A 13,315-nucleotide genomic window follows, 5' to 3' on the forward strand; every position below is an offset into this window, starting at 1 on the left:
TCAAAGGGCCATTTACCCTGATAGCAGACTGACGTCTTAAAGACGTCATAAATTGGTCGTAAAGTGGTAAACACGTCGTACGTCGTATGGACGACGTAATTACGACGTCATTATGACGTCTTTATAAGACTATTTTTTCCAAGATAATTTTTGTCGTATTAACGACGTCATAAAGACGTCATTTTGACGTCTTTAAAAGACTATTTTTTCCAAGCTAATTTTTGTCATATTGACGACGTGACAATGACGTCATTATGACGTCTTTAAAAGACTATTTTTTCCAAGATAATTTTTGTCGTATTAACGACGTCATAAAGACGTCATTTTCTCGTCTTTAAAAGACTTTTTTTTCCAAGCTTATTTTTGTCGTATTGACGACGTGATAACGACGTCATTATGACGTCTTTAAAAGACTATTTTTTTCAATGTAATGTTGTCGTATTGACGACGTGATAACGACGTCATTATGACGTCTTTAAAATACTATTTTTTCCAAGCTAATTTTTGTCGTATCGACGACGTCATTATGACGTCTTTAAAAGACTAATTTTTTCAATGTAATGTCGTCGTATTGACGACGTGATAACGACGTCATTATGACGTCTTTAAAATACTATTTTTTCCAAGCTAATTTTTGTCGTATCGACGACGTCATTATGACGTCTTTAAAAGACTATTTTTTCCAATGTAATGTTGTCGTATTGACGACGTGATAACGACGTCATTATGACGTTTCTAAAATACTAATTTTTCCAAGCTAATTTTTGTCGTATCGACGACGTCATTTTGACGTCTTTAAAAGACTATTTTGTTTCCAATGTAATGTTGTCGTATTGACGACGTGATAACGACGTCATCATGACGTATTTAAAATACTATTTTTTCCAAGCTATTTGTTGTCGTATTGACGACGTCATTACGACGTCATTATGACTTCTTTTAAAGACTATTTATTCCAAGATAATTGTTGTCGTATCGACGACGTCATTACGACGTCTTTAAAAGACTATTTTTTCCAATATATTTTTTGTCGTATTGACAATGTCATTACGACGTCATTATGACCTCTTTTAAAGACTATTTTTCCAAGATATTTTATTGTCGTAAGGACGACGTTATAACGACGTCATTGTGACGTCTCTAATAACTTTTTTTTTTCAAGATAATAATTGGGTTAAGACTACAACATCTAATATGAGCATAAGTCAAAGTAAATAGGGCAATTATCAGAATTAAAAATAGGGAACCCCCCCCCCCCCCCCCCCCCCCCCCCCCCCTCAAATGTCATTAGTCATTAATAGTGGACCAATTTCACACCAAAGTCTGCAATATCGATCAAGACTATACATGCTCGCATCTAGTTTGCTATTTCAAACGGGAATGTGTACGTACGTGTGTGTACAGGTACATTCAGCACTCAAGGCAATGCGTAGGACTACAATGCATTGCATTGCACGATGTGTATGTAATGTATTTGAATTCAGAGTGAAAAAGCCGTTGCAAGAAGTATCCTCCTCCTGAATACTCCAGTTTTCTCCTGCAAATTTACAGTATGGGTAAGTCCTAGAATTACCTAATTTATTTACGAAAAGTACATAAATCTATAGTTACTGTTTTTTATTCTGAAAAATTGATATGTAGACTCTTTGTTACTGTAATGCATGATCTTATGTCAGTGATAGTGAGCTCGGACTTTCAACTTTTGCTGACTAGATTCGAAATGTATGATCCCATATATGTATTTTTATGTAGGGTTTTGATTGATGGGATGCATGGCATGGGGCATCATTTAAAGCAAAAAAGTTTACTCATTTGCCTACACATGGGCTGCATGGCTTTAAAGGGAAATCTAACTCGAATATAGTATTATACAACTGCTCTAAAACTGAAAGAAAGCAGAAAAATAAGAGAAGCAAACTGATGAAAGTTTTGGCACTAGGTAGGTCTAGATCTACTGCTAAGTCACACTAAGATGGATAATACATGCAGTCACTCCTTTATTCCAAGCAATACTGTAGATCTACTACTAGTTCAGAATCATATCCAGACTTTTTGACCAGTGACCCATGGCGTGGCCGGTGAGAGTCCTAAAAATCTTAAACATAGGTCTAGATCGGCCTACCCCAAATCAAGCAAATATTCATGAAATGTTCAAATAATGCCAGTCATGATTTAAAAGTCGTTATGTTTCTAACCTGTTTCTGGTCAATTTTTCTTATTTTGGGGGGAGTATTTTTCGGGAAAAACGTTGATTGTAGAATACACTTTCTGACAGGTTGCACGGCAAACCGCTGCACAATACAAGTGCATACAGATGGAGGGTTGCGGGGGCACGTAAGTCTGCGTGAAGTGATCTACCTCCTCATTGTACGGTAGATAACTTCACACAGGCGTGCACCCGCCCGCAACCACCATCGGTATGCACTTGTAATGTGCAGCGGTTTACAGTGAAACCTGTGAGAAAGTGTACTATAGTACCGGCCCAGGCCCAGATGTTTGAAAATTGAACATTGCGTGTCGATACGTAGAGGAATAAAGCAGTGACTTGTGTCACAAACATGTAACCTTAAACAATTTGTTTCTACAGTCTTTAGACAGCAAATTTAGCTTATAGGCTACCGTATACAGAAATCTTATCTGGAAATAGTCGGCTGTAAATGGTAACCAAAATTCTTTCCCCACAGGCTGTTCAAAGAAGCTTGTAGTATTTGTGTTGCACATGCATACATTATCAACCTTTCATTTTGTTTTAACTTTATTCATTTTCTCATTTATTTGTAGGCATCTTTTTTTAACATCTTTCGTCAAAGAAGTGGATTCAAAGCACATTGTGGCCTCAGTATATTGATGTGAAACCATGCAGAAAATGCTACTTTCTCTCAACCTTGTGGATGTTCCCTACTTCCCTAAGGATCAGCAGCCTCTTGAAACAGGTGAAGCCATTATCGGTAAATGTGTACATGTACTTGTATTATTTCTGTACATTTATTTGTCATATTGTGCATGATCACTGAGACACTGACGAATTAGACACTACATAATGGTTCATTTCATTTGAAAGGCTTATTTCAGTTATTTGTCCTAAGTTTCAAATATATTTATAATTCAATTAATTTTAGATCACTAAAACCTGCAGGTATGTTGCAATAACCGACAATATTATGTGAGTTTCAAACAGTGTTTTTTTACCCTTCAGCATAGGTCAAGGAGCTTTCATTCTACCCTCATCAGCAAACTACAGGAATGCCAGTTTTCAGGCAATAGCCTGAATTCAGGCCCTGAGGAGTTATTTTCATACCATAGTTTAGGTTTTTTGTGTACAAGCTAGCTCATTCTAGGTGATTTTTCAGGTCCTCTGATCAATTCTAACTGGCATCCCTGAAACTAGAATTGTATTGATAATTAACCAAACAAATTCCTGAATCACGTTTTGCATTGCCCACAAATGTTTAAAACCCAAAGGTGTGTTGACTTTATGTTTGTGAGCAATAAGAAATTATTTCTGATAAATCTTACCAAGCAGTACTTTTCTGACAGAATTAATTATTTACGTTCCAGTTTTAAAATATATGAAAGTTTTTCTTAAATTGTATTCCTTTCTTTTTGCTTTATTCATGCATTAGAATTCCTTGCGTCTATGTTCCTTGGATCTGAAAACAGTGCATAATGCAGGAGATTCCACCCAAAAGCTAACCCACAAGTCCAAGCTGAAGTGGAATATTTCGCAAAATTTGATCTACACTCACCCGATAGCTTTACTGCTAGAGAAAGGTTATTTTTTCACTTCATTATACTTTATAGAGAGAGATTGGGGGAGGGGGAGGGGTGAGGTGTAGCCACAAACCTGAATGGATAAGCTGTAGAACTGAAATTTCCAGTCATGTTACTTGCAATTTTAATGAATTACAGGATTTACGAACTGACATAATAACGATTTGGGTAAAAGTCTAAAAGATTCCAGTATTTTGAGGATATTTGTAATTACTATTCATAAAGTTGACCTGTTTCATAATGTCTCATGCTCACCCCCCTCCCCCACCCCATCCACTTCATATCAGTTCTTAAAACATGTTGCAAATTATATATACATTGTAAGTTGGTAATAGAGAAAAATTGAGTGAGGTAAATGCAATACAAATCGAATCCATTATTAAGCAATTAAGACTTGTTCAGGTACGGCACGTGAACCTCCAACAAATTTCAAAAATGATGCAGTTTGGTTTTATGTGTAAAGTGAATGGCAACAAAGGACCTACCGGTGCGTGTCTTTGTATGTTTTGGACTGCGCAAATTCAGTGAGCTCTTTTTAATAATATACACTATGTAAAGCGTATTGAACTCTATGTCAGCATTTAAAAAACTCTGCGATTTTGACTGTTTTGCAGCATCATATCTGAGCAAGCCTTAACGGGACGTGGTAAAATTGTTCAGATGAGAGACAATTGTGCTAAGGTATTGACTTCAATGCTATATGTACACTTAAAGATAATCTGAAAGTTTGAGTGAAAAAAGACCATTATTGATGATAAAAATTGGGAACAACTGATCTGATCGATTCCTTAATTCTTCCAACTATATTATTATAATTTAATTTAATTTTAGGTGAATGTAAATCATCACAAAGAAAAGAATTGGCTCTAATACCTTAGATTTTTAAAGGCCTGTTTTATATCTTATTTTCATGGAAAAACGGTTTGGGGAAAATTCAAAAATTTATTGGGAGAATGAAGTGTTAAAGAGTGACACACAGTGGCGCCTTCAAAGAAAACCATAAATATCTTTGTGGTTTGAGAATTTTTTGGTAGTTAAAAGTATAAAATTCTTGGATTGTATCTGTGATTTTGAGAGCACTATATGGCTTACCTTTATTGAATTCGCTTTTAAAATTTAAGTTAAATTAATATTTTGTGAAACTCCCCCCAGGAGTTTCAAACGTGCCAAATGAATGTTGTGACATTAGCAATAGAATGTATCTCTTTGTGCTAAACTTGTTCAGCATGTTTGCTATTTTATCTTAAACTTGGAAATATCTTCTGAATAATTATTGCACAGTCACCTTGGAATTGCCCAACAAAGCCACTCGTACTGGCGGGAATGTTATCTGATAGAAATTGTATTTTTATACTTGAACTTCAGCTTCTGTATTTGCAACAATTTTTTTTTGGATATTTATAAAATATGAATGTTGCCACTAATGCCTTTTCTTGTATTTTAGTCATGTGCCAGTAAGAAGCAGGTTTCTAGCACAGAAAATAGGTACAGTTGAGCTGATATCTGCACAGTTTTCCAATATGCTGTATCGCCAAATGTGAACATCGTGGTTTCAACGGGCAAGCAACCATCATCAGAAAACTCTGCAGGTATCAGTGAAGCTGTCCCTGTTCCCCTTGCTGCCAACTTGTTCCTTTTGAGTGTAAGAAATAACTTAGCTAAGCCATGTGTTTATCATTTGTGCCATTTTTCTCTTGTGTGTGATTTAGATTGTATAGTTTTATACTTTATACTGAATTATTGCCATAAACTTAGATATTCCCCTTGTATGTAACAAGTATTGATCTTTCATGCTCAGGAATTGTTTCCAACAACCTTTTGTTTTATGTTATAGTCTTTATCTGCATTAAAGTATTGGGGTTGTGAGGAGCAGTGTTGCAGCATGGAGAAGAAATAGAGCTGCACTGATGAATGCCCAGCTTTCCACTATGCTGTTTTGCTGAATATGAGGAACTTCCCCAGTCTGATGTTTTCTTGTCTACTAAACAACTGCGGGTATCAGTGTAGCTTTACCTAGTCTCTATGCTGCTAACCTGCTTCTCACAACCGCAAGACTTATAAGTTAAGCCAATATATATCATAGTTTCTTGTAACTGAATTAAATTTGAAATGAAATAGCACAATTTATAACGAAACAAATATCTTTGTGATGGCCTGTTAACTTTCTTAAAATCAATTATGAGACTGACAGAAATACACTAGGTATTTATACAGCATGTTTTGGAAGAAGTTTCAGGATTGTGATGGAAAGATTTTGTATTTATAGAAGACAAGTTAGATAGAAGAAGGTATAAACATAAGTATTCTATATTTTTATTATCCATTTTCATACCATATAAATGAACATTAAAAATATGAAAATTACTTTCTGTCTGGCATGTGTATATATTATGTGATGCAATATCTGTTGCTCTATTTTTACTGTGTGAATGTTCAGAATGTATTCATGAAGTGACTTTTACACTTTCTTCCTTCATCAGGTGGTCATATAGATGTCATTTAGAGGACACAAAAGACGTAAAGATCATGTAAGGATAAAAGGTACATCGAAATGACCAGTAAGATGTAAATATCACGTCAAAATTTGATGTCCATACAACGTATACACGACGTCTGTAGGACGTCTTTCTTGGGTAAAAGTTGACGTCTTAAAGACGTCTTTCTTGGACCAATAAGACCAGAAAAAAATATGACGTCCATACGACGTCTTTCTTGGACCAATAAGACCAGAAAAAAATATGACGTCCATACGACGTCTTCCATGGTACAAGTTGACGTCTTAACGATGTCTTTCTTTGACTAATAAGACGTTAAAATCACGACAAAATATGACGTCCATACGATGTCTTTCTGTAGTACAAGTTGACGTCTTAAAGACGTCTTTCTTTAACTTATAAGACGTAAAAATCACGTCAAAATATGACGTCCTCATGACGACGTGCGCGGGTGCAAAATCATGTCTTTTTGACGTCGTGTTATGTCGTCTTAAAGATGTCTTTCTTTAACTAAAAGACGTAAATATGACGTTCATATGACGTCTTCCTATGGTACAAGTTGACGTCTAAAAGACGTCTTTCTTTAACTTATAAGACGTAAAAATCACGTCAAAATATGACGTCCTCATGACGACGTGCGCGGGTGCAAAATCATGTCTTTTTGACGTCGTGTTATGTCGTCTTAAAGACGTCTTTCTTTAACTAAAAGACGTAAATATGACGTTCATATGACGTCTTCCTATGGTACAAGTTGACGTCTTAAAGACGTCTTTCTTTGACTAGTAAGACGTAAATATGACGTCCATACGACGTCTTCCTAAGGTACAAGTTGACGTCTTAAAGACGTCTTTCTTTGACTAATAAGACGTAAAAATCACGTCAAAATATGACGTCCTCATGACGACGTGCGCGGGTGCAAAATCATGTCTTTTTGACGTCGTGTTATGTCGTCTTAAAGACGTAGTACAAGACGTAAATATGACGTGATATTTACCAGTCTCTGCTATCAGGGTAGGTATTTGGTCATAGTTAAAAAAACCAGTGCCATATTATAATCATGATATGATATGATATGCATTTATTTTTAACAAAATCATGTGCAAATTATATACGTCTATGCAATCTGTTTGTTTTATATACATGTACAGTAGAGTAGGCTAATTCAATAGTTCTATCAATACATTTCTGTGTAGATATTTGCTATTAATATCTTGCTATATTACCTCTTTAAACTTTTTTGTGCAAAATTTTGTTTTAACCCTGAGTGAATTTGTTTATATTATTTGTCTTCATCCAGTTTAATTCAATTTGCAATTTTATGTGATATTAAAGGATAGATATACATGTATTATTTATGCTTTACTTGTGTAATGTATTATCAAATCAGAATGTGTTTGTTTATAACAACAATATTGATGATGATGATGATGATGATGACGATATTGATAATAATAATAATAATAATAAAAATGAAAGAAAGAAAGTACTATAGCAGTGGCAGATCCAGGGGGCCAGCCCCCACTCGCTCTTTTGGCGGCTTTAAAAAAGGGGGAAGTGAGCCATGGAAGGAGAAGAAAAAGAGAAAAGAAAGAAAATGAGAGAGAGAAGAAGAAAAAGAATGGCTCAAGTGAAATAATATTTTGGCTGTATGAATTACGAGGAGATAATTACAGTTTCCATTGCTCACGACGACATCTTGAAGGTTCCTTTCTAAATTGCTAAAAACCTGAAACTATAATAATAATTTTATAAAAACCCGGCTTTAACGGCTTAAGATTCTGCCCTTGCATTCCTCCAGGGGCCCTCCAATAAAAGTGGTTGTCCTGAGTGTGTGTTGGAGAGAGAGAGAGAGAGAGAATATTGCTTTCCAACAAAATAAACCATCTACTTCAAGGGATAGATGAGTTTCTATCGCCCCTAGCTGACGGACATCTTGAAGGTTTTGAATTACTAACTCTACAGCGTCTTGGTCTCCGCCCTCTTGACCCCGACTGGTGCTCTGCCCCTGGACCCCATCGAAAGAAACATTTCTATCACTCAAAACTCTAGATGTGTCCGGGGGGGGGGGCTATAAAATTAAGAAATAAATGTTTACATAAATATCTGATTTGTGATTTTCTTTTAATGTGTAGCGACAAATGTTACAGTGCATTCATTTATAATTCACTGGTATACATATTGTGTTTTTAATCCAAAATGGCCGCTTTAGAAGTCATTGAGAGTTCGAGGATTTGGTATTACGCCATGTCCTCAGAACTGGTTTTAACTCGATTTATTATATAACGATGTTTATTCATTAGTATTTTGATCACATGACCAATTAACATAGATGTACGCGTATTTATTCATAAGTATTTAGATCACGTGCCTTATTAACATACATGTGCGCTTGTTTTGAACCAATCGCGCTGTAGTTGATTGGCGCTCTTCTGATTTTCCTGTGCGGGAATGAGTGAGCTGTTTTAATATTGGTATACACACATGCTGTTATTGTGTTGATATTTGTACCTAGAAAATTGTATCCAACGAGGATTGAACTGCTACGTCCCCGGACCATTCCCGGTGGACGTGCTCACCTATTTACATTTTGTACGTTTTGCAAGATATATTTTGACTCTCTCGATGTTCAGCATTGACGACACTTTAATTCACCAGCAGTGAGAATAGAACATTTAATATGATCTAAAGCTTTTCTCACCTGCATTATTGTTTGACAACCTTTTATCATCGACTTCATATGATATATATTGTCTTGACATTTTGATTCTTCGACCTGCATCGCAAGTTGATCTATTGACCTCGACTGCATCATTATTGTATTCGATTGACTGTCTCATCATCATCATCGACATCATCGCCTTCACCAGCGTTGTCTTCATCATCGCTGTCTTCATCATCGCTGTCTTCATCATCGTTGTCTTCATCATCGTTGTCTTCATCATCGTTGTCTTCATCATCGTTGTCTTCATCATCATCTGCACCATCATTGTCTTCATCACCGTAGACGTAGTCATCGTCTTCATGCATCATCGTTATCGTTCATCTAGCGTCGATCATCGTCTGCATTTTCTACGCGATCGACAACCAGCTCATCGACCACCGTTTTCGACTAGCTAGTTTCTACATCTATCTAGAACTTGAAGAAGATCTACTCTGAATTCAACTCCAATGACTCACGTAACGTTAATTATATTGTGATTGATGCTTTGCATTGTTTATCATTGTGATGCCTTATTTTGACTGACTGAGTGCCTGTTGTTGAGTGCGTACGCTTACTAACACATATTTTACATGTTTATAATTGCACTAGTTCTAGGCCTGTACCTGGTCTACTGATCTAGATCTGCTATAGTCTAGATCCACCGATATATTGTTGTATTCTCGTATTGTGTATTCCGTACACATACACAAGTAGAGATTTGTTTAGTGGTTTCTTGAACCACAATATTTCGTGCCTATGTAAGTAAATCTAAACGCTGTCTAGCTTAGATTTGAGTAGTATTTGCTTGACTATTAATTATTCATGCAGTGTGAATGATATTTAACTGACTTGTTTTAGTACTGTCTTAAGTTGTACTGAACAGGACTCCTGATATTTCGAGACTTGTATTCAGCGGTAATCATTAATACCATAGTGACTAAGTTGAGTCTCCTTTACATTAATGTGCTGTTGGAAGTTATCTATGTTTGATTATTAATAGTAACTACCAAGGGCCTAGTGATAGTTTAATTGTCTGTCACTGTTGAGATAGACAGAAGAGGTTTCTGATAATTCTGTAATCATTGTATCTTATGTGAAATTATAGAATATAGAACCAGTTTTTAACCATAATCAATTTGTCTGGATGTGATCATTTATTAAGTGTTTTCTTGTCTGGAGGGATACTGCTTTTTAGTAGTTTAATTAAAAAAGGGAATTATGTGGGATTACTAGTTAACACGCAACATAGTCCATACCCCATGTAGTTTACCAAATTGGTGACCCCGACGTGATACCCCTGAGATAAGAAACATTTAGTTAGATTACCTTTGCTTATTAATATATTTTTTTTACCATTAGATAATCACTTTTCTTACTGATACACTTAATTCATTGAAATTAGTTGTGCGAACAGTGGGCGTGGCGCGGCGTCATGACTGAACCAAATAGTCTTCAGCACCAAGTTGCTGCGCTCACGGAATTGGTCAAGGAATTGACTGCCACTATCGGTTGCATGCGGAGCCGAAGCCGCAGCATGAGCAGCAACCGGAAGCGCGACTCATCCGGCTATAAATCAGCGAGCACTTCTGAAGTTTGCTGGTATCATGAGAAGTGGGGTGAGAAGGCTCACCAGTGCCGCCCACCATGCACATATAGCAAGCCGGCGGAAAACAACTAGGCCAGGAGGTGGGCGCGACAAGCCTCACTGGCCCTCTTCGTGACGGTCGCTTGTTCTATGTCACAGATAGAGATTCTGGGACACGATTTTTGGTCGATACGGGTGCCGCGGTAAGCATAATTCCTGCCAACACCGCTGATAAGAGGCACCTTATGCCACTCGTTTTGCAGGCTGCAAACAAGACGCGCATATGCACATATGGGCAGCGTGAGCTCACAGTGTGTATTGGGCTGCGGCGTTCGTTTAAGTGGTCATTCATATTGGCCGATGTTTCGCAGCCTATCCTCGGCGCAGATTTTTTGAGGCATTACGGCTTACTAGTGGATTTGCGCACCAACCGACTTTGGGATGGCACCACTAGTCTGTCCGTACATGGCATCGCCTCCGACTTACCGTCGCTGAATCTCACAATAGTGCAAGTAGACTCCGATTCTGTCTACAAACGCTTACTTGCCGAGTTCACGGAAGTAACTCGGCCCATGTTTAAGAACTGTCCGTTGAAACATGACGTCACACATAGAATACTCACAACCGGCCCACCAGTTTCGGCACGACCTCGACGCTTAGCGCCGGACAAACACAAGATCGCTAAAGACGAGTTTGGCCGGTTACTCGATTTGGGCATTGTCGAGCCCTCAGACAGTTCATGGGCGTCGCCGCTCCACATGGTGCCAAAGAAGTCAGGCGGTTGGCGACCATGTGGCGATTACCGCGCTCTTAATCGCGTGACCGTCCCGGATCGCTATCCCATTCCGCACCTTCACGACTTTGCCGCACAGTTGCGAGACAAGTGCGTATTTTCCAAAGTTGACTTAGTGCGCGCATATCATCAGATCCCCGTACACCCTGATGATGTGAAGAAGACCGCGCTGACAACCCCTTTTGGGTTATTCCATTTCCGACGCATGCCATACGGACTACGCAACGCGGCGCAAACCTTTCAAAGGTTTATTGATAGGGTCGTCCGTGACCTGCCATTTGTATTCGTGTATCTTGATGATATTCTTGTTGCCAGCGAGAATCCCGAACAGCACGAGACTCATTTGCGCCAGCTGTTCACAAGCCTCCGTGATTATGGAGTAGTAGTGCATCCTGACAAATGCCAGTTTGGAGTCGAAGCACTTGACTTTCTAGGGCATCATGTGAATGCCCAGGGCGTATCCCCGATGGATGACAAGGTCGCGGTAATTCGCAAATTTCCGCGCCCTACCTCGCTACGCCAGCTGCGCCGGTTCTTAGGCATGGTAAATTTTTACCGCCGATTTATGCCTAAGTGCGCATCCTCGCTGGCCGCCTTGACTGATTTGCTGCGCAAGCAACCTAAGCGCTCTCGAAAGGCGTTAGATTGGTCCCCTGTGTGCGACTCTGCTTTCGCGGCTGTCAAAGAGGACCTCGCGAACGTCACGATGCTTACATACCCGTCTGTTGAGCTACCTACAAGCCTCGCGGTAGACGCTTCCGATCTAGCCGTAGGTGGTGTGTTACAGCAACTCCATGAAGGGGAGTGGCGACCGCTTGCGTTCTTTTCTCGCCGCCTCAAGCCTCCCGAGACTAGGTATAGTACCTTTGGTCGAGAGCTGCTAGCCATTTACCTCGGAATACGCCATTTCCGATACTTCTTAGAGGGGCGTGATTTTTTTGTTTTTACAGACCACAAGCCTCTTACCTTCGCACTCAAGACATCGCCCGATCGACATTCCCCTAGGGAAGCGCGGCAACTCGATTACGTGTCACAGTTTACCTCCGACATACGCCATATTCGAGGCGTTGATAATCAGGTAGCTGATGCACTTTCTCGCACCGAGATTGACTCAGTGCAATTACCGAACTCGATTAACCTGCGTGTAGTCGCGACCGACCAAGTCGATGACGTTGAGCTCGCTGCTCTGCGCTCAGACACGTCAACCTCGCTCAAATTTGAGAAGGTCCTCCTTCCGGAAGGGGACGCGCACATTTGGTGCGACATGTCCACAGGGCAACCGCGGCCGTATGTATCGGTAGCGCACCGTCGATCGTTGTTTGACAATCTGCACAATCTCGCGCATCCGGGTATTAAAGCTTCGCAAAAGCTTATCGCGGCCCGTTTTGTGTGGCGGGGTATGAACAAGGACATTTGTGCATGGGCGCGTACTTGCATCCCATGTCAGCGCGCAAAAATCCAACGTCATACACACTCACCGCTTGGCACTTTTGCCAACCCCGATGCCCGTTTTGCACACGTTCATATTGATCTTGTTGGGCCACTACCGCCCTCGAAAGGGCACATTTATCTGCTGACTTGTATCGACAGGTTCACCCGTTGGCCCGAAGCGATCCCGATAGCAGATGCCACTGCCGAGACAGTAGCCATAGCTCTAGTGGAGAACTGGGTAGCTCGCTTTGGAGCTCCAGCCACGATTACGCATGATCGAGGTCGTCAGTTTCAATCTGCGCTTTTCACTGCATTAGCTAATTTGCTAGGTTGTCGGACCATAGCCACCACGGCCTACCACCCGCAGGCCAACGGTATGGTGGAACGGTTCCATCGGCAACTTAAAGCCTCTCTCAAATCTCAACCCGAGCCAAACCGTTGGCAAGAATACCTTCCTCTGGTCATGTTGGGTATCCGCGCAGCTATTAAGGAAGACATAGGAGCTTCAGCTGCCGAACTTGTCTACGGGACGGCGTTGC

The 13,315-nt window shown here is 39.5% G+C and overlaps 1 long non-coding RNA gene across 2 annotated transcripts; it reads left to right on the forward strand.

Annotated features, from left to right (window-relative positions):
* The first annotated feature begins 1,342 nt into the window (after positions 1–1,342).
* LOC115923540 lies at positions 1,343–4,240 on the forward strand. Of its 2 annotated transcripts, none has more exons than XR_004063955.1 (3): positions 1,343–1,556; positions 2,782–2,948; positions 3,624–4,240. It is a non-coding gene; the product is annotated as an uncharacterized LOC115923540 (long non-coding RNA). The 2 variants fall into 2 exon arrangements; XR_004063954.1 differs by having other exon boundaries at positions 1,348–1,556; positions 2,782–2,933.
* Positions 4,241–13,315: the final 9,075 nt, after the last annotated feature.

Source organism: Strongylocentrotus purpuratus, unplaced genomic scaffold (assembly GCF_000002235.5).
Source record: "Strongylocentrotus purpuratus isolate Spur 01 unplaced genomic scaffold, Spur_5.0 spur5_scaffold_14, whole genome shotgun sequence".
Classification (NCBI taxonomy): Eukaryota; Metazoa; Echinodermata; class Echinoidea; order Camarodonta; family Strongylocentrotidae; genus Strongylocentrotus; species Strongylocentrotus purpuratus.